Source organism: Lissotriton helveticus, chromosome 9 (genome assembly GCF_964261635.1).
Source record: "Lissotriton helveticus chromosome 9, aLisHel1.1, whole genome shotgun sequence".
In the NCBI taxonomy this organism is placed as follows: domain Eukaryota; kingdom Metazoa; phylum Chordata; class Amphibia; order Caudata; family Salamandridae; genus Lissotriton; species Lissotriton helveticus.
Genome location: NC_136070.1, coordinates 1,174,257,646 through 1,174,285,548, shown reverse-complemented (window position 1 = coordinate 1,174,285,548; position 27,903 = coordinate 1,174,257,646). Strand labels below are relative to the sequence as shown.

Here is a 27,903-nt window from a genome sequence, read left to right as displayed (position 1 = left end):
CACGGGGAACATAGGAAAGAGAAAGTAATCAACAACAATATGAGAGAGAGAGGATGATCAACAGGAGAACAAAACGAGGAAGAAAGGCAAACATGGTCAAAACAAGAACATCAGCAGAGCAATAGCATTCAAAGAATCTGATCAGCCAGGGTGAGATGAAGAAGGTCCAGAGGAGTCCATAGCAGTAGTTTTGTGTGCAGTAATGAAACCTTGTAACCACACTGGATCCTCGTAGGTAGTCGTCTTATTATTATAGGTGACTTTGAACAAGCAGGGATGGTATAGCCCATATCTGGCGCCCATGGAGCGAAGGACATCTCTCATGCCTAAAAAGGCCTGCCGTCGATTGGCAGTCGCTTTAGCATAGTCTTGAGCAAAGAACAGAGGAGAACCAGACCAAGTTAGTTTTGGTGAAGCCTTAGCCGCCATAAGAACCTTCAGAAGATCAGTGTATTCCAAAAAATAAAGAATAACACCTCGTGGGCGCTGCGACATGGAAGCAGATGTCGGCAGACGACCCAATCGATGAGCTCTTTGAATGTTGAGAGACATTCCTTCTGGTAGATGGAGCAATTTAGGGAGGAAAGAGCTGAAGAAAGCGATTGAGTCCGAACCCACAAGACCTTCCACTAGGCCGTAAATGCGTAGGTTATTTCGTCTGTTCCTGTTTTCCAACTCCTCCACCTGCTTCTGGAGGGCGCCAACCTGCGAAGTTAAGTGAGAAACTGTTGTACGAGTTTCCTGGAATGAAGCAACAGACTGCTCGACTGAAGAGACTCTGGTTTCAATTTGTGACCAATTGTCCATAAGAGCTTGAAGCTTAACATTAGTTTCCTCGATAAAAGGATGCAAGGTCCCAATTTCTTCCAAAAAAGGGCGGAAGGATCTTATTTCTTCCAGCAAAAGTTCCATAGAAACAGGCGCAGATGATTTGAGAGGTGAGGTAGGATCTTTTTTTAGTCTCTTGGTGGTAGCTTTCCCTGATGCTGACTGAGAAGGATCCATGACAGTATCCGACCTTGATGAAGTGAGAGAATTCTTTAATTTGGAAAACTCTGAGAACAGTTTGGAGTTTTTCACAAAGGCCACCTTTGTTTTGGTTTTAGAAGATGAGCGGGACATGGATTTCAATCGTCCCATATAAATTATAAGAAACTATCTTAGTCCATGGAATGCGTACTGCCTTTGTAAATAGGTATGGTACTAGGTCAAGGAGGCAAAGAAGAGCATGAGGCAAGAACAATCCAAAAAGGCACTCCTTAAGATAAGAAGCTTTGCAGTAAGTTACAATTAGAGTTCTGCACATCATCAGTAACGTCAAAAACAGCAAAGCAAAATGAGAGGCAGAGAAGAAGTGAATACCATGGGGTGTACAGCTATGAAATAAAATTGGTACAAACAAACTCAAAATTCCATGAAGTGGATAGGAGCAATGGCTGTTATGCAGTGAACAGCATTACGAAAGTAATGGCTTGAGCGTCGTCACCTTAGACCAAGTAGGAAGGCAGAAGGATGTGCGCATAGTAGATATGGGAAATGCCCTTGAAAATATGATAATTCGTCTCAATCTCAGAACCATGAACCAGCCTTGTGGCGGAAGTCAGAGATAGAGGGCAGCGGACACTCCGTCCAGTAGCAGCTGCGCAATTAGCGAGGTAATTCAGTGGTGAATATCATAGCAATAGCCAGCTAACACAGTAAAGAAATCCAGGTAGTAAATCACCTAGATATGTGGAAAAGGAAAGCTAGCAAGTCATTTAATCCTTAGGGAAACAGTATCACCGCTTACTCCAGCACTGCCACACCACCATATCTCTGATAAAATCAAGATAAGAAGAAAGTCATTTAAAATGGCGGTTAGCCGATGTCGGGCTGTGAAGGTCAGGCTTATATAGCCGCAGGAACAAGGCGAGGGAATAGTGCGTGGCTCTATATTAATGGCTGAAGGGTGCTGACGATACGAGGAGTTTGCGTGTCATTAAGGGTGAGAATAACGAAGGACGCATTATAAGGTGAAGTTAGAGCAGGAAAAATGCGTCGTCACAAAATGGCGGCCGCATCGTACCTGAAGCGGCGAAAATTGCAATTATGAAGTTCGAGTCGTCAGGGCATTGCTTTCGGTCGGGAACAGCCGCGCCAGCCTCCAGGGATGTTCTGACGTCTGGAAAGGCTATCCAGCAGGAGAGAGGTGATGGTTATCGCAGCGAAGCTCCCAAGCCTCTGCGGAGCCTCACACCAGTGCCGCCATTGCCAACGGGCGCCAAGCCACGCCCCCGCTGAGAAGGATTTTTAAAGGAGATTTTCAGAATGGCATCGGTCTCAAGCATGCTGGACTATAGGAACACCCTCAACGCCAAGATCAAAAAACTCACCAAAGGCTGCCGACCATTCATAACTCGGCTGCCAGACACGCTCACAACATCCCACTCCGCACTAATATCACACCACACTTGAAAGAGCTTCACTGGCTTGTCATTCACAAATTAGCACAATTCAAACTCCTCACCTACACTTGCAAGGTACTACATACCATTGGCCCAGCATACCTTAACAACTGTATCTGCTTTCAAAATCTTCCATACCCCTCCTCTCGTCCGGACTCCTACTTGCATAAATCCCATGTAGAAAAAGAGGTGTATCATTTGAGCATCCCACATTGCTCCTAAAACATTGACTTTCCTCCTGCTACACATAAGAGCCTTCTCCTCACTTCTTGACTTTCTGAATGAAGCTGCAGACCTGGCTTTTCCAGTATTCTCACTACACACTAGGTCAGACGACACTCACACCTGCTTAGTGCCAGGATACCCTTCCGGTGATAGTGCACTTTACAAATCTGCATAATCTAACCTAACATAACATCCTCAAGCTGGCCATGCTAAGGACAGTGGCAATCCTGAAGTGATAAATGCATTTATTAAAGAACTTAAGGAATTCAAAGGGGTTAAGGTATTGCAGAAATAAAGGAACAACCCCCACCCCCATCCCCTCAAACGTATGCACTTTGTCCAATGTTTGTTGGACTGAAGAAAGAGTAGTACATTTGAACCCACAAATATATGATCTTTCACAGATGTGTTTTGGATGGGAGTAAAAATTGTAAGTCTGACCATACATTCTCTCTCCTAATGTATGCATTTTGATACTTTTTTAGACGTGAGTTGGAATGGTCATTTGAAATGCTAATTTCTGCAGTTTCTGTTTAGATTTTGAGTTGGTTATAGAATAATACATGTAATATTATCTTTAAGAAACTTCGGAGATGTTGAGGATGTTTAGTTTCAATGAACATTTTTAATATTAGTTGATTTTGATTATTTTTCTGGGGACGTATTCAATGATCATGAGTTTAATTTTGGAATCAATAAAGAAGTTGTACTTTGTGCAATGTGCAAGTTGAAATATATTTATCAAACGAAGTGTTAGAAATGTACGCAGTTGGTTTAAACATTTACTTCTGTTTCATGTTCTGTTTCAGCATTACAACTAAATATATCACACATTTTCCTACTTTACGCTACAATCTGCCTTAAATTGAAGAATTATGTAAGAAAACTGTTGCTACTGCCCTCTCCATCTTGAAAAATCCTCTTAGGATGTGCAATTACGTAGATTGCAGGATCGATAACAAAAGAGTTTGATTTTCGGTTTTAAGAATTTTTTCTCCTCTAATTGCCTTTTAAAAAAGTGTGCACATAATTAACAAAAATCAAAGCAAAGTTCAATCACATACCAGTTGACGCCTCCATTTCTGCAGTAAAGGAATAAAAATTGCAATTTTAGGGCATTTGAGTGAAGTACTTAATAATGTGAGATACAGGAGGAGGAACATTTTTGATTTCTTCTGTTAGATTAGGAGCAGTGCTAGATTTAAAATGGAACTTGACATTTCGGGAGCAAACAATGCAGAATCAAAGTGGTGTGGTGTCAGTATTTTCATTTGTAGCTTGTGTCTGTTGGGCAGGCTATAAATTGAGGGGCATATTTACTACGAATTTGTGTCAGAATTGCTTCATCTTTGTGGCGCAGCCCGACATAAAAAATTATCTATCACATTTACTAGACCACACAAAGTCATTTTGAATAACTTTGAGTGGTTTAGTAAATACAAAGTGATGCAATGCGCTGCCTTTCATTACTTTGCATTGTGTAGTCATTACATGGGTGTAGTCTGGGCAATCCCATGCATCCACCCACGTATTTTGACGCAAACCCAAATTTGCAAAGATTTTTAAACCTGGATTTGCGCCAAAATGGTGCACCTACCCAAAGAGGCGTAACAATGAGCTATATCCACGTTGCTTCCTGGTTCCAGGTGTGCTGGAGACAGGAAGGATGGGGCATATTATCAAGAACGGTGTTAAAATGATCGCCGCTAAAATCGGCGATAATGGGCTTGATAATACGCCATAGAGAATTCCCATAAAAGCCCATGTTCAAAAGTGGCAATAATTTTAACGCTGTTCTTGATAATATGCCCCGATGTTTTTGTTCCAGAAGGTGTGCCTTCCTTCACAAAACAAGCCTGCCCATAATGCCGGCACTTTTGCATCAAGGTGGCTCCAGTGCAGGGAGAGAGCTGCAGAGCATTATATATTTGTGTATATGGCACTTTTTAGCTCTCACCCATTCATGTAACTAGCTTGCTGCACAGCGTTGCTTGCCTACGTAATAAAACTGCCCCTACACTCTTATCTAGAATACATCTCAAAATAATTACTGCCACTGAGCATGTAGCTTTCCATTCCACCAAGAATTCAGAACAACTGTGAAGAAGTCGAAAACTTCGAACATTTTTCCACAGCATCCCAAGTTAAGCACAATCCTATGTGCCAGTAGGTATGAGATGTTTATGCATAGTGTACACGTAAACAGGGTTAACAGCAAGTCATCCTTGTCTTCAGTGTCATAAAAAGCTGCTGTAACTGAGAAAACTAGATAGAAGCACCATCAGACCCATTAGAAAAGATAACACATACAAATCACTTTGGTGGTCTGACAGATGTATACATTTAAAATAAAACGTTTATCTATTCGCGAAAAATCTTAAATTGTGAGTAAATCCGATGAGATATGGTTCCAAAATTATACTTCAGGTAAATGTTGCAAAATTTGCTTCAACCCAGTCCGTCAGACGTACAGATTCCCCGGACCAGTTGAGTACGGTAAATTAAGCCCTCCCTGTCCGGCAGAATGTGCAGAGTGGCACCTAAATCTCCCATATATCACAGATAGTCATTGTTCGTGGACTGAATGGGGGCCCCTGAAGTCCTGGATATACTTGAAAGGTTGCCCCCCCCCACCCGTTCCACATGGGCTTCATGGTGTCTGCAGTACACCTCTGCCTGAGACTGTCTCAGGGAATCCTCTGTAATGTTGCCCATTAGGGCCATACCAAGTTGTGGGGTCCCAAGGGGATGTTCTATGACTCCACCCCTTGTGCGTGCTGGTGGGGGCTGACCCAGCGTCCGCACCGAGGGCACGCAAGTTAGGTATTAAATAGCCCGGAGGACTGGGCGTGACCAGGGTAATTACTGGCCACCAGCGAAAGCAACGTGTATGGTGTGCGTTATTCCTAGGCCCCAGGTTGCAACACCACATTGGCGACGAGGTGGTCTCGCCACCCCATCGCGTGCCCTGCTTCACCTCACTCTGGCCCACGGAGCAAACCACCGGAGCCCCTACAGTCTCCCTCCCATCGGGGACTGCTCCTTCGCCTGGCGAGCTGCGTCACCGAGGGGGACCCCCAGCTGCCTGGTGCCCTGTGCACCCTCCCGGTCTCACCGCTGCCTCCCTCGGCGCTCCCGGACACGCCGGGGCACTCTCCCTGCCATGACCCAGCCTCTCCTGCCAGTGGCATTTTGCAAGTGGACTCAAAGGTGAGCGCGCACTTACACAAGCGCTGCCGCCTTTGTGCCCCATCATTTCCGTCTCCCAGCAGCTCAGTAAGGCCCAGTAATTGCCTCCCACCAGCCCAGCAACCTTCGGTCTCGGCGAAAGCCGCTCCCGCGGAACTACACAGCCGCCCTGCCAAACCTCACGCTTCTCGCATGCAATGCGACCGACCCGGCCCTGCCATTCTTCATGCATCTCGCGTGAGATGTCATTTGGCCCGTTTTGAAGCCCTAGATCGCACCTCCTGCCTGCCCGAGAGCATCTGGTCATCTGTGCAGTCCATAGAGCCTGCCAACTACGCCTGCACCCGCCCCCAGCAGCCATGGCCAACGTGCCCCCCCTGGAGCCATTCACAGTCACCGGCACGCCTCCGTCGCAGGCGGCACGGTGGAGGAAATGGGTGGAACGCCTAGAGAACTACTTCGTGGCGGCGGAAATCGCGGCTGAGCGACGGCATGCCATGCTGCTGCATCTCCGAGGTGAGGCGATCCACGACATATCGAAGGACGTAGCGGAGGGTGGCCCGCCCCGAAACTACGCCACATTACACGACGCCATAACGGCGTATTTTGAACCTTTCGCCAGCGCAGATTATGAAAGATTCCTGCTCCGCCAGGCCCGCCTGCTCCTGGAAGAGTCTGTGGACGTCTTTTACGCTAGACTGAAGAAGCTGGCCAGCACGTGCACCCTCCCCGATGTGGACGACGAGATCCGCGCTCAGTTCATTCAAACTGCGCAAAAGGGTTTTGGAAACGGACAACATGTCCATGCGCGACATCCTTGCGTTAGGGCGGTCCAAGGAGTTGTCTAAGGCTAGAGCCGCGCACATGGAGCCAAAGCCAGCGGTCGCAGTCAAAACGGAGCCGGTGTGCATCATCAAGACCAGTGCCACCGAGAACTGCACGAAACAACCCCGGCGAGGAAGACCAAGACCAGCTCAGTCCTCCCACGACCGCGCCTGTGCATGGTGCGGAGGAGCAACGCCCCACAACGGAGCATGTCCGGCACATGGCAAGATCTGCAGCACCTGTGGAAAAGCCAACCACTTTGCAAGCGTGTGTCTGTCGACACAGAAGAAGAAGCAAGGTGGTCCGCCCAGAAGAGTGAGACAGCTAGAGCCACTGCCAAACACCTCTACCAGCAGTGACATGGACGATGACGAGGCAGACACGGCCTCCGTCCACGTCGTGCGGATGCTCAACACCCTAGCAGCCACGCCATCCGCAGAACCCATGTGCACTGTCAACATGCAGGACCAAGCAGTGGCGGCCCTAATCGACACCGGCGCGACGATCAATCTAATGGCGGCCAGAGTGTACAGGGCATTAGAGAATGCACCGGCACTCCATCCCACGAGAGTGCAAGTATACGCCTACGGCACCAGTCGCCCACTACGCCTGTGTGGGGTGTTCCGGACGGCCCTGTCACACAACTCCACTCACCTGCAAACCAAAATCTACATGTCACAAGAGGGATCCGGGTTCCTGCTTTGGTGCAGAACAGCCCAAGACCTCGGGCTGATACATTTCGCACTCACAGTCCAAGCCCACAGCCTCGACCATCTCGTACTAGAACACACCTCGCTGTTTGAGGGGATCGGCTGTTTGAAGGGACCCGCCATCCATCTCCACATAGACAAATCAGTCGCCCCAGTGGCACTCCGGCACTGACGTATCACGTTCCACCTACGACCCAAGGTAGAAGCGGAACTGCATGTACTCGAGCGGGCTGGAATCATCGGTAAAGGGTAAGCGGGCCCACTCCATGGGTGTCGCCCATCGTGGTAGCCAAAAAACCGAAGCAACCAGACGCCGTGCGGATCTGCGTTGACATGCGCATCCCCAACCTCGCTATCAAGCGTGAGTGCCACCTGACGCCAACTATAGATGACATCATTGGAGAGTTGTCAGGCTCGAAATGGTTCTCGAAGATAGACCTGAGGTCTGGGTACCACCAAATTCCCCTACACCCAGACTGACGCCTGATTACCACCTTCTCCACTCACACCGGCCTCTGGCGATACACCCGGCTCAACTTTGGGATATTGAGTGCAGCGGAGGGGTGTCAGAACATCATCCAGAACGTCCTGCAAGGGCTAGGCTTCAAGAGCGAGGTCTAACCCTCCACAGGGAAAAATGCGACTTGCTACGTAAGGACATTAGTTTCTTTGGCTACAGGTTCTACGACCAGGGAATTGGCCCGGACCCGGAAAAGGTCATCCATGAAGCTCCCGCCCCAACATCGGTGACAGCAGTCCGCAGTTTTCTTGGGATGGTCCCCTACTGTGGGCGTTTCATCAAGGACCTGTCCGACCTCACCGGCCCTCTCCGCGACCTCACAAAATCCAATGCCACCTGGGAGTGGGGCCCGGAACAGCAAGAATCGTTCCAGAAGACCAAGGCGGCGCTCTCAGCGGGCACGACCCTAGCCTACTTCGACCCCCGAAACTAATCACAACTCGTGGTGGACGCCAGCCCGACTGGCCTGGGGGCAGTACTAACCCAGCAACAAGCATGCGGAGAGTGGGCCCCCGTCGCATATGCCAGCAGAACCCTCACGCCAACTGAACAGCGGTACTCGCAGATTGAAAGGGAAGCCATCGCCATCCTGTGGGGATGCCGGCACTTCCACATCTACTTATATGGACATCCTTTTGTGGTAATCACAGATCACAAACCCCTTGTTCCGCTGTTTCAGGGATCTGCCTCACGTCCTCCTCCTCGGATTGAGAAATGGGTGCTCCAGCTCCAGGAATTCCAGTTCACCGTGGAGTATCGACCGGGCACCCAAAACCCAGCCGATTTCTTATCGAGACGCGCCCGCCCGGTCACGGAATCGGAAGCTGCAGAAGCCGCTGCCACGGAAGAGTATGTCCGGATGATCGTAAAAAGGTCAAGGCCTCTGCCAATCTCCCTGGAGGAAGTGGCACGGGCCACCAAAGACGACGACTGCCTGCAGATCGCCATCCAGGCCATCGCATCGGGAAACTGGAAACCACTCCAAAGCCCGGCATCTTTCCGCACGCCCAGTGCCCAAGCAACGCTGAAGGCGCTCCACCAAGTCCGAAACGAACTGTCTGTGTCTCGGAGAGATGTCTCCTGAGAGGCCTCCGCCTGGTGCTACCCGACTGTGTCACCCAACAGGCAGCCTTCCTGGCGCACGGTGCGCACCAAGGCATCGTAAAGTCTAAAAACCGCCTTCGGAGCAAACTCTGGTTCCCAGGCCTTGACAAAGTTGTTGAAGAAATCGTCCAGCGATGTCCTGTATGTGCAACCAGCCTGCCCAACCCTCCGGCGCCAGTGATCACAGAGGAAGGACCGACGTCTCCTTGGACATGAGCCAGTGCGGATTTCGGCAGCCTCCCCGGGGGGAAATACATGTTCGTGGTAGTGGACGACTTCTCGCGATACCCCGAAGTGGAAATCCTGTCCTCGACTGCTGCCATCGAAGTCATTCCCAAGCTGGAAAAGATAATCGCCACCCATGGTCTCATTGGGGAGCTGCGCACAGACAATGGTCCACCCTTCAACGGCGCCGAGCTGGCTGAGTACCTGCTGTCCCATCGTGTCAAACACCGACGCATAACCCCTCGATGGCCTCAAGCCAACGGGAAAGTCGAGAGACTAATGAGGACTCTGAACAAGAGTGTTCAGATTGCACTAGCGGACGGCCAGAGTCTGGAGCTAGACCTCTACCAATTCCTACGCGAATACAGGTGACACCCCACTGCACCACAGGAGTTCCTCCAAGTCGCCTCTGTTTCGGCAGGGTAGTTACCGACACCATCCCCCAACACCCAATGTGGGCCTCGTCATCAACCCCGCCCAACCGTTCCATGGAGCAGAGAACAAAGACCAATAGCGAAGCATCCCGGAGGATGGATTTAGGCCCAGATCTCTGTACTGGGGTGAATGTATGACATTGTTCTGCATTCTGTCCATCACCTGTTGTTTTTGCGGGTATGCTCAGACATGAGTCCCGTGCTCTCCATGCCACTGGAATGAAGCTATCCAGGCTGATGAGGGCTGAAAGCCCGAAACCGGTCCTTGGATGCATGTTTCCAGTCCAGGGAGGACCTGGCTTGGCAGTTCGGGCTCGACTATTCCCATGGGGCACAGGGTCAAGACTGATTTGCATATGGCTGGGTTCAAACTGGAAAGGCATGGTGAGCAAAAAAACGACGGATTTAGGCCCAGATCTCTGTACTGGGGTGAATGTATGACATTGTTCTGCATTCTGTCCATCACCTGTTGTTTTTGCTTTTGTCACCCCGAGTGGGACGGGTATGCTCAGACGTGAGTCCCGTGCTCTCCATGCCACTGGAATCAAGCTATCCAGGCTGATGAGGGCTGAAAGCCCGAAACCGGTCCTCGGATGCTTGATTCCAGTCCAGGGAGGACCTGGCTTGGCAGTTCGGGCTGGACTGTTCCCATGGGGCACAGGGTCAAGACTGATTTGCATATGGCTGGGTTCAAACTGGAAAGGCATGGTGAGCAAAAAAACGATGGATTTAGGCCCAGATCTCTGTACTGGGGTGAATGTATGACATTGTTCTGCATTCTGTCCATCACCTGTTGTTTTTGCTTTTGTCACCCCGAGTGGGACGGGTATGCTCAGACGTGAGTCCCGTGCTCTCCATGCCACTGGAATCAGGCTATCCAGGCTGATGAGGGCTGAAAGCCCAAAACCAGCCCTTGGATGCTTGTTTCCAGTCCAGGGAGGACCTGGCTTGGCAGTTCGGCTGGACTGTTCCCATGGGGCACAGGGTCAAGACTGATTTGCATATGGCTGGGTTCAAACTGGAAAGGCATGGTGAGCAAAAAAACGATGGATTAAGGCCCAGATCTCTGTACTGGGGTGAATGTACGACATTGTTCTGCATTCTGTCCATCACCTGTTGTTTTTGCTTTTGTCACCCCGAGTGGGACGGCTATGCTCAGACGTGAGTCCCGGGCTCTCCATGCCACTGGAATCAAGCTATCCAGGCTGATGAGGGCTGAAAGCCCGAAACCGGTCCTTGGATGCTTGTTTCCAGTCCAGCGAGGACCTGGCTTGGCAGTTCGGGCTGGACTGTTCCCATGGGGCAGAGGGTCAAGACTGATTTGCATATGGCTGGGTTCAAACTGGAAAGGCATGGTGAGCAAAAAAACGATGGATTTAGGCCCACATCTCTGTACTGGGGTGAATGTATGACATTGTTCTGCATTCTGTCCATCACCTGTTGTTTTTGCTTTTGTCACCCCGAGTGGGACGGGTATGCTCAGACGTGACTGTACATGGGCGAAAAAACAAGTGGAAGGAGGAGAGGAATTCCTCCTTGTGGAACTAGGGCTCTCACACACCCAGCAAGCTAGGTGTCATGCTTCATCATTTGAGCCTGCTCCTCGTTGGGCCGGCGCTGCAATGCCCAACGGGCACCCTTAAAGGGGCTCTTTATTGGAGATCTTTTGTTCCGCCGTAAGGGTGAAGTGGGGGTGAGGGGCCTAGCCTAATGTAGATGTCGGTGTAGTGAGTTAAAAATAGGTTAAGGAATCCTTAGTGATACTTTATTCAATTAGGTACCTTACCTATGTTAAAATATAATAGGGAGGGAAATGTGTTCTCTGATTTGCGTGCAGGAACCTCTACTCTACTCCCTAGTGGTCAACATGTTTCTCGCCATCTGGTAGTCTAGGAGAGATCTAGGGCTATTCTTCAGGACCGGGTGAAAGGATGAATTAGTGTGTGCTATCTACAGATGTGTGGTGGAAAGTGTTAAAGTAATACTTGCCACTTGTTAAGTCCAACTAGGGAAATCCTTTTAGGGACAATTGGCCACCTAAAGTGGTATTAGGACCAGCCTCATCTGGAAGCGGCGGTGTGGAGACACGCAACTGTAGTGTCCCTTTGTCAAAGCAGAGCCTCGATGCACGACCTACCCGTACCGCCGCTTATCTGTGTTCATCACAACTGGATTCAGGACAAGTTCATCTTTAAGGTATTTATTAATTTTACCTTATTCAACAGCTCGTTGAGTGACGGCCGGTGTACGCGTGACTCCTACTAAGAATGTCTCGAGAGGAAAGCTCAAACCAGGCTAGGCACATGAATGCATTTCAGGGCCCGTTGTAGCTGCTGTAAAGAGAATCTGTGAAGAGAGCTCACGTCGTTGGAGGCGCATGCGCGCATTCTGGATTCAACTGCAGATTGCATATGATGTTCTCCACCACCTTTAAAGAATAAGGTTAGATGAGGTTAGGCGGCCATATTTTGGTGAACGGAGATTTTTCGCCACTGCTATCGGATCTCTATCACACCTCTTCTGCCACAGACACACTTGGTTTCAGCATACCAGTCTGTTATAAGTCAAGTTATGTTTTTAACATCACAGCGACTGGCAAGCTTGAGTCTGTATGCCGGTCTACAATTTATTCTTCAAGCAGGCAAAACAATTGACAATAAGGTACTCCACTGAACATATCTAATATATTTTTTGGTGGGGATCATACACAGTCCAGATACATTTAAGTTAAAGTGTAAGTTGGTTCATAAATACTTTGAGGTGAGCATGGCTTCTGTGAATGTGTGGAATCCCTCACTCCTCAACCCTTTTTTAGCAGCAAATGGAGAACCATTACTAAAGAGAAAGGAAAGGAAAGAACACTTTGAAAACTACGTTTCAACCTGTGACGATGATGAGGATTTAACCTCAGCTGAAAAGAACAAAATATTACTGCATTGCTTAGGGGCTGTCGGTTTAAAAGTCTACAACCAAATACAAAATAAAGTCAGACCCACATAGCAAAATGACGTGTATAAATATGCGTTGGAGGATTTAGACACATATTTCAATCCCATAGGCTGCGTGTCAGTGGTTAGATATACGTTTTTTCGTAGGAAGCAGGAGGAGAATGAACCAGTTGAAGAATATGTGGCAGCTTTAAAGAATCTAGCACTAACTTGTACATTTGCGAATTTACATGATGAGTGTATATATGATCATATTGTCAATGCAAACTGAGAATTCGAATATTCGAAACAAGTTGTGGACCATGGATGAATACACACTGCAGGATGTGATTGAGGTAGTGAAATAATCAGAAATAACTGGTAGGTGTGCAAGAGCTGTCACTCCCAGTAGAGAAGGAAATTATAAAACTGTGCTTGCAAAAGTATGTGCTAAGAATGTGCATAAGAATGTAATTAAGCCAAGTTTGAGGAGAGATACTAGGAGGAAAGTAGTGTGATTGTGCGAGCCAAGTCACATTTAATGATAGAAGAGGCAGTTGTTTTAGATGTGGGCACAAAGGGCACTTTGCACATATCAAAAGATGTCCTGCAAGGAATCCAAAATGTTCAGGGTGTGGCATGAGAAGGTATTACCAGAAGGTGTGTAGGGGACAGAAAGATAGAAAAGTGAACCTCCTCATGCAAGATTTAAATATGCAGTCGGAAGACTCAGATGATGATTACTTAAACATGTGCATTCTATGTATTGATGAGGTGGTTCTAGAGGTGGGGGAACACCACAAGAAAAAAACTAAATGTGACGTTATGGAGGGGTGTAAAAATGTTGTCCCAGTTTTAGGAAAAATGCTAGAACCTGCTGATACATGTCCAAAAACATTTACTGGTGAGGACATACAAATGGTGGGAATGAAGGTTTTGCTATTTGAGTTAAAAGACAGGCATACAATGTGTAAGTTGTATGCTGCTGTTGCAGGGCCCTCAGTCCTGAGATTGGGTGATCAAAGAGAGTTGAAGATCATTCCGGACCCCAATAATCCAGACCCAGTGTTGGTGGTGCAACAATATGATACACTGGAACAGGAAATCTTGAAGGAATACCCTAGGGTATTTTCAGGATCTATCGGGAAGTAGGAAGGATTCCAATATAAGATCATACATTAAAAAAACACGGTACCTCAAGTACATAAAGTGAGGAGTATACCTTTAGCTTTGAAAGAGGAATTCAAACAGGCTTTAAAATAATTATGCACTGAGGGTGTATTAGAGACAGTGGAAGCATCTGAATGGGTGTCTCTGTTGGTGGTTGCTCGGAGGGCGAATAGAAAACTCAATTTATGTGTTGAAATGAGAGACCCGAACAAGAACAATATTGTCGATGAATTTTCATTACCCAAATAAGAGAAATGCGTTCAGTCACCTAGGGGATGAATTGGCTTGCTGTCATTGACCTCACTGCAGCTTACTACCAAGTTCCGCTGCACATGGAAAGTCGTAGCTTAACAAACTCCATTACCCTGTTTGGTTGTTTTAGGTATGTGAGGGTACCGTTTGGTTTGGCTTCAGCAGCGGCAATGTTTCAGCGTTTAATGTATGAATTTTCCAAGAGTGTTAAGAACATGACCTTCTTTCAGGATGACCTTCCAATTATGGGGAAAACAAAACATGACCATGATACGACTGTCAGGTAAGTGATCGACATTTTGAGCTCCAGAGGATTGACAGCGGATTTAAAAAAATACTAATTTTCTAGGGAAAGTGTAACATATCTGGGGCACAAAGTCTCAGTGGATTATCAAAACCTAAAAAACAATTTTTAGAAGCAGTAGAAAGGTTGTCCCTACCATACAGTAAAGATGAGGTCAGGGCATTTTTAGGTTTAGTAAAGTTTTACTCAAAGTTTATACTGAATTTCTCAAGAAAAATCTATAATATAAGACAACTTCTTAAGAACAAGAAAAAATGTATATGGGCACTGAGTGTCAGCAAGCATTTCTTTCCAATAACCCCTTCACTGCGGGGGCTATTCCGCCGCAGTGCTAAGGGGGCGGGGCGGAAGAGCGGCGGGTGCATGCTGGTGACGGAAGCGCTCCGTCACCAGCGTCGGTTGCGCTGTGCTTATGACGGAGCGGTTCCGTCACGGCCCCGCCCGCTCAATAGAACGCTCAGCGCAGGTGCAGAATCCGCGCCGTGCAGGTGTGCCGAGCGGGCCTTGACGGAACCGCTCCGTCATCAGCACAGCGCGACCGCGGCTGATGACGGAGCAGTTCCGTCATCAGCAGGGGAGGGGTCAAACAAGAAATGTGTTCAGCAACACCTTTGAAGGGTTTTGACCCCAAATTCAAATCCATTGTTACCACTGATACTAGTTGCAAAGGTATACGGGCTGCCCTCACGCAAATAAACGATCAAGGGGAAGAGTGTGTAGTAGCTTTTTGGCAGGATCGTTAACACCCACTGAGGAAAAGTACTCAGTGATTGAATGGGAAGCTTTGGCCTGTGTGTAGGGGGTTGGAATCCTATGGACCATTTGTTTGGAGAAGCCATATGGCGTTAAGAAGCGATCACAAGCCACTTACGAATGTTCTATCTACAAAAGGGCTGTAAAATGCATCTCCCTGGCTAGCAAGATTATCAGTAAAATGTCTGGATTACAAGTACAGTGTGCAGTATTTACCAGGTGTGAGGAACACAGTTGTTGATTTGTTCAGTAGGTTGCCGCTTTCTGTGACCAAAGTACCCGGGGATGACATTGAGTAGTATAGCTTAGCAGTGGTGGTAGAAGGTGTGGATGTGGATGTGGAATGACGAGAAGCGCATGAGGAGGATTCTGTTTTGAGAGAGTGAAGGTCAGAATTTCAGATGGGTGGCCTACAAAAAATAATGTGAGAAATGATTTACAAGCATTTTGGGAGTTGAGTCATGACCTATCTCTGGAGGATAACTTGGTACTGAGGAACTGCAGAATTGTTCCACCTGAAAAGTTGTGAACCAGAGTTGTGAATTTGTGCCATGAAGGGCATTTAGGTATCACTAAAACTAAAAACCACATAAAAAAGAATTGTATTGGTGGCCAGGAATGGGAATGGCTATAGAAAGGATAGTCAGGGATTGCATAGCCTATATAAATTCTGACAAGAGTCAAGTCACGCTTAGATCATCATTGAGTCCCATCAGTGTTCCTGGAATGCCTTAGGAGAAAACAGGAGTGGACATAACGGGACCGATTTATGATGGAGAGGTGCAGAAGTACATCATTGTAACTGTTGATCGTTTTTTAAATGGCCAGAGGTAGAAATGGTAAAAAGTATTGACACTGGGGCAGACATCAGAGTTTTAGATACAATTTTTCTAACGTAAGGGCTGCCCAAGTCAATTGTGACTGACAATGATGCACAGTTCATTGCAGAAGCTTTAAAAAATGCACTATATCATCCTGCAGGGAATGGTGTTGTAGAAAGATTCAACAGGGTGGTTAAAGGTGCAGTTCAGTTAGCTAAGAACAACAGCCTGAATTGGGAGGTAGAATTGTTGCACACGATGTGGGTGTTTTAGGATAGCACCACTGAACTTTCATCTTTCGAATTGATGAGGGGTAGGACCACATTTTCGAAAGATGCAAATGGCTGGATGCCCAAGACCAAAAGGGTAGCATGGGACCCTGAGGTGGTAAAGACAAAGTGAACAAAGCGAAACAAATGTATGAAACATATTATGACAGGAAGCATGGTTATAAGCATGTTGAACTACATGTTGGTGAAGTGGCGAAAGTAAAAAGAACTTTCAGACCCCATAGGATGGAGAAAGTATTTTGTAATGCCACACTTTTGAGCAATGGAAAAGTAAGACACTTGTTTTAATTTTTTTTTTTTAAGCTGATGACAGGTATGTGACAGTCACATGAGAGTAAAAGGGTGATGTTTGCTTGTAGACTTTCCTGTAGACCCAAACAGTTAATTGTGAGAGTTGTGGTGTTTACCTGCAAGGTGTACCTGCCTCCCAGCATCATGGAGGTCTGAAACAAAAGATCCCACTTTTGGGGACAGTAGACCAGTACTGTGCATTATACAAGGCAACGTGTGTTTGTGTATGCCAGATGCCATTGGTAATGTGCATCCCAGGTAGCTACTGATAAACCATGGCACCCTTTGAATGCCCAGGCTGAACATGGCAACCACACAAGCTGCCCTTGCCCAGTATTGCTGCAGATTTCGACCTGCAGCCGCTGACCCGGGCCAGGCTGAGGCAAGGGGTGTCTGGGCATTCTGCCACTGTGGCATTTACCTGGTAGGCTCCAGGCTCCGGCTGCTCTCAGAACACACTGGGCAGTTCTGACTCAACCATGCCCCAGGGTCACTGGCCTCCTCTAGTGATCTTGCAAGCCTTTCACACACAACTGTCCGCTGTTTAGTTTCTGCATTTTGCAGGGCAAAGTTTTTTTTTTTTTTTTTTTATATTTTTATTGAATTTTTTACATATTTATTCTCCCCACCTCCCCTGGACAGGTAGACATTCTTTACATTGTTTTTGACATATGTACATAATCATTATATGAAATTTACAGAAAATAAGATGCAATAACATAAATACATGACAGCATCAATATTAATTAATTTTGTGTGTCTCTCCATTGTGTAAGAGCAGTCCAAATTTTCATGCCTCTGTTACGTTGCGATCTGCCTTTTCGTTTATATATAGCTATATCGATGTTATGCACAGCTAAAAGCCTGGCTAGCCACTGTTGAAAGGAGGGTGTTAGCGGGTCAAGCCAGGCCGAGGCTAGGCATAGCCGCAGAACTGCCATAGCAATGAATATAAAACAGTGACCACTCTCAGGGTTATCTGGATCTTCCAACCCAAGTACTATTGCTTCATGTGACAAAATAACACTTCTACAAAGAACTGAGCTTAAGAACCTCTCTATTTCTTGTATTAGTGGTAATAGTACTGGACAGGAGGCAAAAATATGAACCGAATCTGCTTTAAGTAAATTACATCTAGGGCAGCGAGTCCCTTTGCCAATTACCCATTTTGCAATTTGATCAGGCGTATAGTAGAGAAAAAAGCAGGTTTTGTAAAATTGTCCTTGAAGTTTGGTGGAAATAAGAATGGTTTGGGCTAACTGATAGGAATATAGAAATCCTTCCTTTGAGATATTAAGTTTACTTTGCCACTTCATTGCAGTTTTATCTAAATCATCCGAGAGTGTATCCAGTAGTGGCCCATACACCCCGCCTATTGAGTCTGTCTTAGAGTGTATAATTATCTCTACTACTGTAGATTTTTCAACAGGTATCCTTGCCCCAAGTTTATGAATTAAGAAATCCCTTATTTGAAGGTATTTGAAAAAGTCCCGCCAGTCTAAGTCAAATTCTTCCTTCAACATATTAAAGGATTTATTTCCCTGAGTAGAATAGAAGTCCCCTAGTTGTGTTATTCCTAGATTATACCATTTATTTACATAGTTGTCCTTAAAAATTATTGGTGGAAGAATAGGATTATTCAGAACTGGAGTATAATATGAGATTGGTCCTATTCCTAATATTTTCTTTACGACCTTCCATACTTTAAAAATACTATAAAGTGTCTTAAATTTGACTTTTTTGTGGTAGCTGTCGTGAGTGTGCCTAAAAAAATAACCATAGCTAGCATTCCCCACTAATAGCTGAAAAATAGAAGCGGTGTGTTCCTCTGGGTTTTCTCCCCCTCGCAGTAATTCCTTACTATAGAGCAATACACATGCCCAGTAATATCTCCTTAAATTGGGAAGAGCTAGCCCACCTCTGTTCTTGGGAAGGGTAAGATATTTATACGCCTGGCGGGAAAAGGTACACTCTATCGCTGTGAACCACTGACTAGAGAACTCTAGACACACAGCCCTAAATAGGTATTGTATTTTGGGAAAGTACACCATTTTAATTGCATTTGCCCTCCCAATGATAGACAAGTGGAGATTATCTAGACGTCGTAAATCCTTTTGTATTGTGTTCAACATTGGCTTAAGGTTTATGTCCACAACCTCATTCAGCTTTGAGGAAATTGTAACTCCCAAGTATGTCGCTCCCTTCACCACCCTTAGATCATCCATAGCAATATTTGAGTTCAGGACGATTTGTGTCTTACTCTCATTTAGCGCGTAGCCAGAGACCAGCCCAAATTTCCTGGCTTCAGCCTCGATAGTGATCATTGCTGTTATGGGATCTGCCATGACTATGGAAATATCATCAGCATATGCTAATGTTTTTGTAGCATAACCCTGTGATCTAATAGGTGTTATATTGCTGTTTTTCTTGAGATAGCGAATAAAGGAGTCTATGTATATTGCAAAGAGCAATGGGGAGTATGGGCACCCCTGGCGAGTTCCCCTGGAAATAATAATTTCCTTGGTTAAGATTCCATTAACGGAAACAACGGCTCTAGGATTGATATACATTTTTTGTATCGCCTGTATAAATTTAGTCCGAAATCCCATTATCACCATTGCTTTCCAGAGAAACTGCCAGGAGACCCTATCAAAAGCCTTCTCTGCATCGAGCAGAATTAGGGCCATAGGGTCTCCTGTAGTTTCTGTTCCATCAAAGAGCGTAATCACTCTCTGGATATGATTTATCGTTGACCTTCCAGGAACAAAACCGTGCTGGCTTTTGGCTATTACCTGGTGTATTATAGGTGCAATTTGGTTTGCCAAGACTTTAGAGAATATTTTCGAATCAGCATTTATTAGAGTTATAGGACGATAAGACCCTAGATGTTCTGGGGGTTTCCCTTTTTTAGCAAAAATTACAATTTTGCATCTGGACCAAGAGTTGGGCGGTTCACCCCCAGAAAAGATATGGATAATTAGATCACTCAAAACATGTTTAATTTAATCTATGAATGTAACATAGAACTCTGAGGGGATACTATCCAGACCTGTTGCCTTCCCTGTAGGGAGGCTCTTAACTGCTGTTAGAACCTCTTCCATGCTAGGTGCTTCTTCTAGTGTCTGCTGTGTATTTGTCTCAAGGCTTACACTCTCATAGTTCTGTAAGTACCTTTCAATTTCGATTGTGTCCCCTTTACAATTCTCCATATATAGTTCTTTATAGAACCTCCAAAATGCTTGCCGGATCTGTTCTGAGTCTTTTATCTGCCCTACCACAAGATCTATAATCTCCCTAATTAAGTTGGAATTGACCTGTTGTCGCATTCGCGCGGCCAATTGATGGCCCACTTGCTCATTGACCTCATAAATTAATTCTTTTTGTGCCGTGGCTTTCCGTATTGCCTTATCCGTAAATATATTTGTGATGGCTGCCTTTGCAATTGCTACTTTGGCTAAGATGCTAGAGATATCCTGTCCCTATTACTGATGGCGTTAGCGAGTCCTACTTCTACTAACATAAGCTCTTCCTGCAGCCTCCGTGTTTCTTCTTTCTCTTGCCTGTTGGACCTAAGTGAATATGACAACGTCTTGCCCCGAACCCCGGCTTTTAAAGTGTCCCATACTACCTCTATTGACATGCTGCCAATGTTTTCGGCTAGGAACTTGGGGATCCAGTCTTTCATATGGAGACGATACTGAGGGTCATTCAGTAATGCTTTTTCAAATGTCCATTGCTTAGGCTCTAATTTGATTGGTAAATTAGTCAATGTACATAAAAGGGGGTTGTGGTCAGATAATACTCTGGGTAATTTGACAGTATGGCAATTCTTAATTAGTGAGTTTGAAAGTAATGTGTAATCAATTCTAGCATGCGTACGGTGTGCATTTGAATAAAAGATGTAGCCAGGGTCACCAATATTGGTATTATGAGTTTGCCAGCTATCCACAAGTCCGTGTACGAGACACAAATCTTTAAGAGAGCGAAATACTTTGGGTTTACGACCTTTATACACCCAGTCATCATTCAGGGACCAATTTGTCAGTAGGTTTATATTAAAGTCCCCACAAACCATCACCGGAAGAGACCAATGTGGCAATTCATTGGAGACCTCATTAAAAACCACAGGGTCATCTGTATTACTCCCTTAAATAGCACAGATTGTCAATTTCTGCCCTGTTTGGTAGCAGCATTCGGTGATAGCCCAGCGGCCAAACTTATCAGTTTTATATTTATTAAACACCATTCCGCTCCCTTTAGCCAGAATAGCGACCCCCGAGTTTTTGCACCTTGTGTGGTAGCACACACCAATTTATACCCTAATGTATTTAACAGCTGGCTCTGGGACCCTACAATATGCGTCTCCTGCATACATATAATATTTTCTCCCCAGTTTTGTAGGCCAATTGCTACTGTTTGTCTTTTTTTAAGATCGTTCAGACCACAAATATTCAGAGATAGTATTTTTATCCCGGCCATACTGCAAATGAGAAGATGCCATAATATTTATCCTGAACTGTCTGATTTCCTATGATCTCTGTATGTCTTTCCCTGTAAGATTTTTTACTCTGTATGTCTAACCTGTCCTGCCTTCCCCCTTCCCCTCCCCCCACCCACCACCACCTTTGAGGGTTACCTGGGCCTATCTGGACCAGGGGTGTGACCTCCGCGCTAGAGGGCCCTGTGGACTGGGCTAGAATATAAATATAAGTGATATGCTTATCTGTTACTGGTTTAGCCAATAAGCCCGATTCCTCTGATAATGTCTCAGATTTAGTTTCAAAGGCTGCCCTAGCCATTCAGTTTATTGCCCACATTTCCAAATATACATTGAGATATTTAATTCAACCTATCCGCTCCTTCTTTCATGCTTCATTTAATATAGTTGAGATTATTTTCCTGAGTGCCGAGAGCCAGACTCAGAAATTTCACATAGATAGTCTTCTGCCTGTATTTCATTATTAAAGCTTCTAGTTGTGCCTTTGAATATTATTTTTAAGCGTGCTGGATTTTGCAAGAATACTTTTGCTCCAAGTTTTTTAAACGGTTCAAATAGCTGACGCATTTTCCATCTTCGCTCCACGGTAGCGTGGGCAAAGTCCAGTCTTACAAAAAATTTGAACCCCTTGTAGTCTCTTTGAGCGGTAGGTCTTGCTAGATCATAAATTTTTTCCTGGGGAGTGAAATTCCCAAAACAGACCAACATTGCCCTGGGATATTGATTTTGCTTGTTGGAATGCTTTGATAGCATTAAAGGAAAACGATGGGCCCGCTGTACTTCCCTTTCCATATCCCAGGCTTCCAACTCCGGAAATGATGTTTTGAGAATGTCAATCATTGCCCCTCTCGCGTCGCTACCCTCTAAGTTCTCCGGGATTCCAAGGAATCTTAAGTTATTCCTTCTAGATCTGTTTTCCTGATCTTCCATTTTGAGCATGAGATCTCTTATTACTCCATCTTGTTCTTTTCCTTTTTTCTGAAGCATCGCGAAATGGGTTTCAAGGTTCTCTGTGCGAGTTTCAATCATAACCATTCTCTCAGAGATCTCAGAGCAGATATTACCCACTTTTTTACTGCGCCTTGTAGTTTTTCAATGGCCAAACGGTTCTTTTGGCTGTCCTTCTTCACATCCGTGTGAAAGTTTTTGATTGAGCTAAGCACCTCGCTCAATGTGGGCTCCGTTGTTTTTTTTATATCTATCTGTATTCTCATGTACGTCCGAGGTTTGAAGTTGTGTCTCTCCCGATGTTTGGCTCTTTGGACTCCTTCGGGGAGGATTAGATCTACTTTTTACATAATCCGTATTATTGCCAGGATCTGTGGTTTCCTCATTCAACCAGTTTTGTTCTTTTTTGTTTTTTGACCTTTCCCCCCCCCCGCTTATTTTTTTTTTCCTTACATTGACTTTGCTAAGTAATCTCGAGTCATTAGAACCGGAGTACTCTTCTTGTGCAATGTCCATTTGTGCGCTTGGACTAGATTCTCTTGAATCGCTCAAATTGCTGGAGCCATTTGATTCGCTTGAGTCGCTTGAGATAGACAACCCTGTCTCGTATATATCAGATTCGGAGTCTTCATTTGAGAGAGAAAGGTTTACTAAATGCGACTCTTTCCCAGCTGGAGATGCGGCCTGATTCGGAGAAGGGTGTAGGTTCCCTAATTCTTCAGCTATATTTTTTCCGTTAGGTTGCTCAGTCTGCTCTTTCTGGTTCAATAGCGTTGCGTCTACTTCTATGGGTGACCTTGTCTTTTTACTCCTTGTATTTATTTCAGCATCTGGGTCTGCATTCCAAATACCTTCGCTGGGCCGTATAGTCTGCCTTTCCTCCAAGTTGGTTGAGGGCATGCATTGGACATCTTTATTGCTGCCACTCCGCTCTTTGGAGGTCTTGTTTTGGAGTACAGTCTGTGTTTTTCCATTAGTTATTACATCATTCTGGCCTTCTTTTTGTAGAGGGCTAAATATATTTGAGATTTTTGGTTGAGATGACACATGTATGCCGGTATTCTTTGCAGATGCTTTAATATTCTTTATAGACTGTAATCTCTGTGCTTTTTTGGCCATTAGCTCCATTTGGGCATTATTTTCTGTTTCACCCTCGTCCTCGTCCTCCTCCTCGTCCTCCTCCTCGTTGTGCTTAGCTGCTTTTTCTTCCTCTTTCTCCTTCTCCTTCTCTTTCTCTCTCTCTTTCTCTTTTCGTTTCGCTTTTTCTTTTTCCTTTTCCAGTTTTTTTTCAATGTTCTTATCTTTCATTTTCGCCTTCCCTTTTTCTTTTTCTTTTTCTTGGTGCTCTATTCGTGTCGGGTCCTTTGTCGAGTCCTTTACCAGTTCTTTCTCCTTTGCTCTGGTCCCTCTAGTCTCCGGGCCTTTATGTCTGTTGGTTGTGTGCTGTACAGGTGTCGTCTCGATGTCCTCATTCTCTAGGTATTGTTCGGTTGATATTGGTGCCTCTTCTGGTGCCTCTCCCTGTGGGAGCTCACCTACTTCGCCCCCCTTCTCACTTAATACTGCATCTGTTTGGGGTTTCTGTCCTTTCTGTTCTGTCTTCTGTTCCTTTGGTAAGGTAGCCCCTTTAACCTCTCTGATACCCCCTTCCATGCCTGTAGCTTTATTGGGCATCACCATCCAATTTATTGGCGTCTGTAAAAGCTGCAGAATTCTACCTTGAGATTCACTCTTATGGCTATAGTAGAACCCTTTCAAAACAGCATTACTTCTCCTCCGGAATTTCGTATCTCTGAAAGTTTTTTTAAGTAAATGATTCTCTCCGTAGTCTTTGAGGCAATTAGATCTCCATATGAGAGACCAGTAGCACGGGGACGCTTGACAAGTATATCGGGTATAATTACCACTAAAGAAATTTGTGAGGTAACAGTTACAGAACCGGGAAGTGTGTTTAAAGCAGGAAATACAGGTAAAACTGATGAGCCAGTCACAAATCCGAAGAAGAACCTCTCTCCCCCTGTTTTAAATCTGATTCTGAGCAGCACCATTCGTTTTGCCAATTTCACCCTCTGTGTTAGCGTTAGCGTCTCCCTGGAAACCGAACACGTGATGAATGCTACGGAGCTATAAGCCCGTACCTTTGTGTCTGCAGATGACGCCCATGCCCACGCCCATGATCTGAGGCGAGCAGCCGATTGATTGAGGCTTCAGCAGCGCGTAGCAAAGAAGGGAAGAGAGAGGTGCGGCGAGTGAGGCGAGCTGGCTAACAGTATAAGTGGAGAGCTGGAGAGTGTCTTCAAAGCGCTTCCTTTAGTGCTAGAAATCGCCTTCCTTAACAGCTTATAGTAAATGAAAGCAAAAACAAAAGCAGAGTCTTTATGTATACAATTAACGGATGTAGAAGGAAAGTACCACTTGCAGCCTCTGTCCAGTCCGGCGTAGATGGCGTGCATTTAGGTGATGTGCTGCTCAGCCCGACTCGTAATTCACCACACTTCTCTCCGATAGATAGCAGTGCTCTTAGCACTCGTCGTTCCAATACCTCAACGGCAGACAGCAGACAGGTCAGACCAGGCTTCGACACTCGACACTCCGGTATCCCGCAGCTGACAGCCAAAGCTCGAATCGATGTTCCCCAGGGTTCTCTAGCGTTCTCTGGTGTTTCTGGTGTTCCTCATGTAGCAGTCAAAGAATAAGCGGAACCAAAATGCGGAAGTGTGGTATCTTCATCATCGTTTCTTTTTTCAATATTCAGTGTTCAATATTTCAGAAAAGCATCTCTCTATAAGAAAGAAACAGCCCAGCACAGCAGCGCACTGCCACTGCAACCACTCACGCTGATGCCATCTTGCCTTCCAGGGCGAAGTTTTTAGTGCAGCTTACGCGCCACGTGCATCCAGATTCAGTTCCCGAGACAAACTTTTGCCCCATCCTACCAAAAATAAGAGTAAGACACATACATTCCTTATCTATATATAATAAGCGAAAAGTCCTGGAAGGAGGGGGAAACTCCGTTTGGTTATGTGGAGAGAAGGAAGGTAATAGAGAGAGCTTCTGTACCCCATTTGCTCATAGTGGTGGGATTGCAGCTTCCCCTGAAGTTCCTAATGTTGGAGATGCAGCTTCTCCCATTGCATGTGATAAGGATGACAAGGTTAAAACTGAAAGGTTTGGGAGAGTGGTGAGGAAACCTACCAGATTGAATGATTACATATGTGACTAAAGAACTTATGTTTCTTATGGGATTATCTTTAAAAGTACAGTTTTGAACTAAAGAAATTGATTTTATTATTGTTCCTTGTTTTTTTTATTGATGTTTGTTGTTCTATATTTTCTTTTGAATGGTATAAAGGGAATATGTGTAGTGAAGGTAGAGTATTAGCTATGTCAGTGTGGAGTGTTAAGTATGTCATGTGGAACGTTGACCAGGTCAGCTGGTGGACCGTCATTAGATGCGATGCACTGAGACAGGCGCTGATGAAGGTATTTCTCATATGCTGTACCAAGATCTCTCCAATAAAGCAAATTACATAAACTTGAACAGAGTGCTTATCCTAACACATCTTACATTTGGTAGCCTTGCTCCAGGCATATTTCTAAATTGCAATTTCGTGAAAGTGCACATCATATCTCTAGGCCTTAAATGACAAATACCTTCTATAACTACCCTAATGCTCTTAACTGGAGATGTTATCACTCAGGTGTAATTCTGTTGTCAATGATAGGAGTGCCCAATGGGAGCTTGCGAAAGATTAAACTGTCACATAATGTAGGCAGCCAAAGCAGTTGATCCATAGTTCTTAATCAAGCATCAAAATGATGAATCTTTTTGAGGCTGGCATAGAACATGTCCCGCATATCAAAGAAAGTCTCTGCTTTGTTGCGGAATGCAGAGTTTAATGGTTACTCCGTTTTCTCCACAGAATACAGGGTTGTTGAATACCGCAAACTCCACGAAGAGAGAGGAGTTTTATACCTGGGCTTTGTCATAGGCACACATTGATTCTTATATAGCTCTAATAACGGGGTAAGGTGCTTACGTCAAATGACAGATGGTACATTTAACACTCATTGACAGACTACATTTCTGGCTCCTAACAGCAAGGTTATGACTCCATGAATAGGAAGATTGAAAAATGATCCCTAGGTAAGGAATTTGTGTTACAGTTGACAATGTATTTCCGGCAATGGATAGAGATAGCAAAGCAGAAGTGCTGGGTCACATGCCATCAGTTGAGGTTTATTAAATTCAGCTTCCAAGTCTAACCGGGAAATGCACTTCCATAATGCTCCAATCAGTAACTCCAAATTCTATGGGGATGCTCCATTAAAACTGCATCCCCTGCATACAGTAAGAATATCGATTTCATTATCGGCACATGTTCAAATTATTTATATTCAGATCAAATACTTTCAACAAGTTAAACTATCAAGCTCTATCTCTAGATGCATACCTCTCCAATAAGGTGTCCTCCATGCCTCCATTCCGGGGTTAATAGTGTTTAACATGCTAAAGCATTTCTTTACATCTATATACTGGCGATTTTCAGCTGTACTTCAAAGTCTCATCTCCAGGGGACATAGCAGATCTTGCAGAGGCATTAGGTGGTTTTCAGCCATGGATTTCATTACACAACCACAAGCTGAACGCTAAAAAAAGTTCTTCCCACAACACTGCACCTGACCAATGCAAACCTAGCTATCAGAGCCTTGGCCCACTCGGCAGTCGGGGGCAGGGGCTTCAGGCCGTGTACGCTGTCAGTAATACAAAGACATAACAAAATATCGCCATGACACAGTCTACTAAACGTACCCAGTATGCGTATTTGCTAGAGAGCTTAGGAGCATGGTGGCGCTAAGGGGACTATTACAAAATCAGGGCACTAAGGTAAGTCCAAGGACAATCATCTTTGTGGGAGGGTAGTGAAATAACCGCTTATATGGGTTTATGCGTTGCAGCAAGACTACATGCCCCCGTAAGGCTGGGCAGGCGTCAGCTGGCATGCAGCGACTCTGACAGCGCAGTGACAGCAGGGTTGGTCGTCCTATAAAGCTCGCCTATGCCGAATATTCCGCTCATTCAGCAGTGGGGAAAAATTCCGAGACTGCCCTGGCAGGAGTGGTATGGGTGGAGCTGCACCAGTTCCCCCACCCCACCCCCAGTCCACTCACTGCTGCCTCATTTTGTGTGCAGGGATATTGGCATGCACAATGAGTCTCAGTGTTGCAATTCTACTTGTGAAACACACAGCTTCACCCCTAAGAAAGACTTCACAAGAGTTTTCAATAACCTGTACTATCTAGGCTATACACTAGGGTAACTCTGTATCAACCAGCATACCTAGAATAAACCACCCCACATTAAATGCAGTCTTCAGTGTGGCTACTCCCAATATCCAGTGCCAACAGGTCATGCTATATCATCCAAGTCCTACTTACGCGAAAATGATCTCATATCAGGTTGGAAGCTTATTCAACCAGACCTGTATTGTTCGCAAGGCCATGCATAGGATAACGGCAAACTAACTGCCCCACAAACTAATCATATTCTGTGGTTGCCTCATACCGGCAGTGCAGAATCTCTCCAGAAAACGCCTTCCTTCACAATAACAAGAAATATCATGCAATATTTCTCGAGATTCAGAACTCCACCCCCCCAGCGTTCAGGAAAGAACGCTCAAATGACAACATTTAGAAAAATCCCAAGGACAAGTTATTACACAATTAGTTCCAAATGAGACTTTAATCATCCCTGCCTATAATTATTGATAGCCTCCGGTCTTGTAATGAAATCAAGAATACTTCCAAATAAGACAACAATCATCTCTGCCTATGACTACTGATAGCCTCCGGTCTTGTAATGAAATCAAGAACATCTCCAAAATCTCTAGGGTTGCAAAGAGCAGCAGGATGAGGCTAATTCTTCCCTTGACCATAATAGAATTTAAAACTACTTGCTACCTTGGTATTTAT

At 45.4% G+C, this 27,903-nt stretch overlaps 1 long non-coding RNA gene across 1 annotated transcript in view; it reads right to left on the bottom strand.

The window, feature by feature from the left end:
• Positions 1-27,903, bottom strand: part of LOC144783436 (uncharacterized) — a 134,545-nt gene that overhangs the window by 77,002 nt on the left and 29,640 nt on the right. The window lies entirely within an intron of this gene.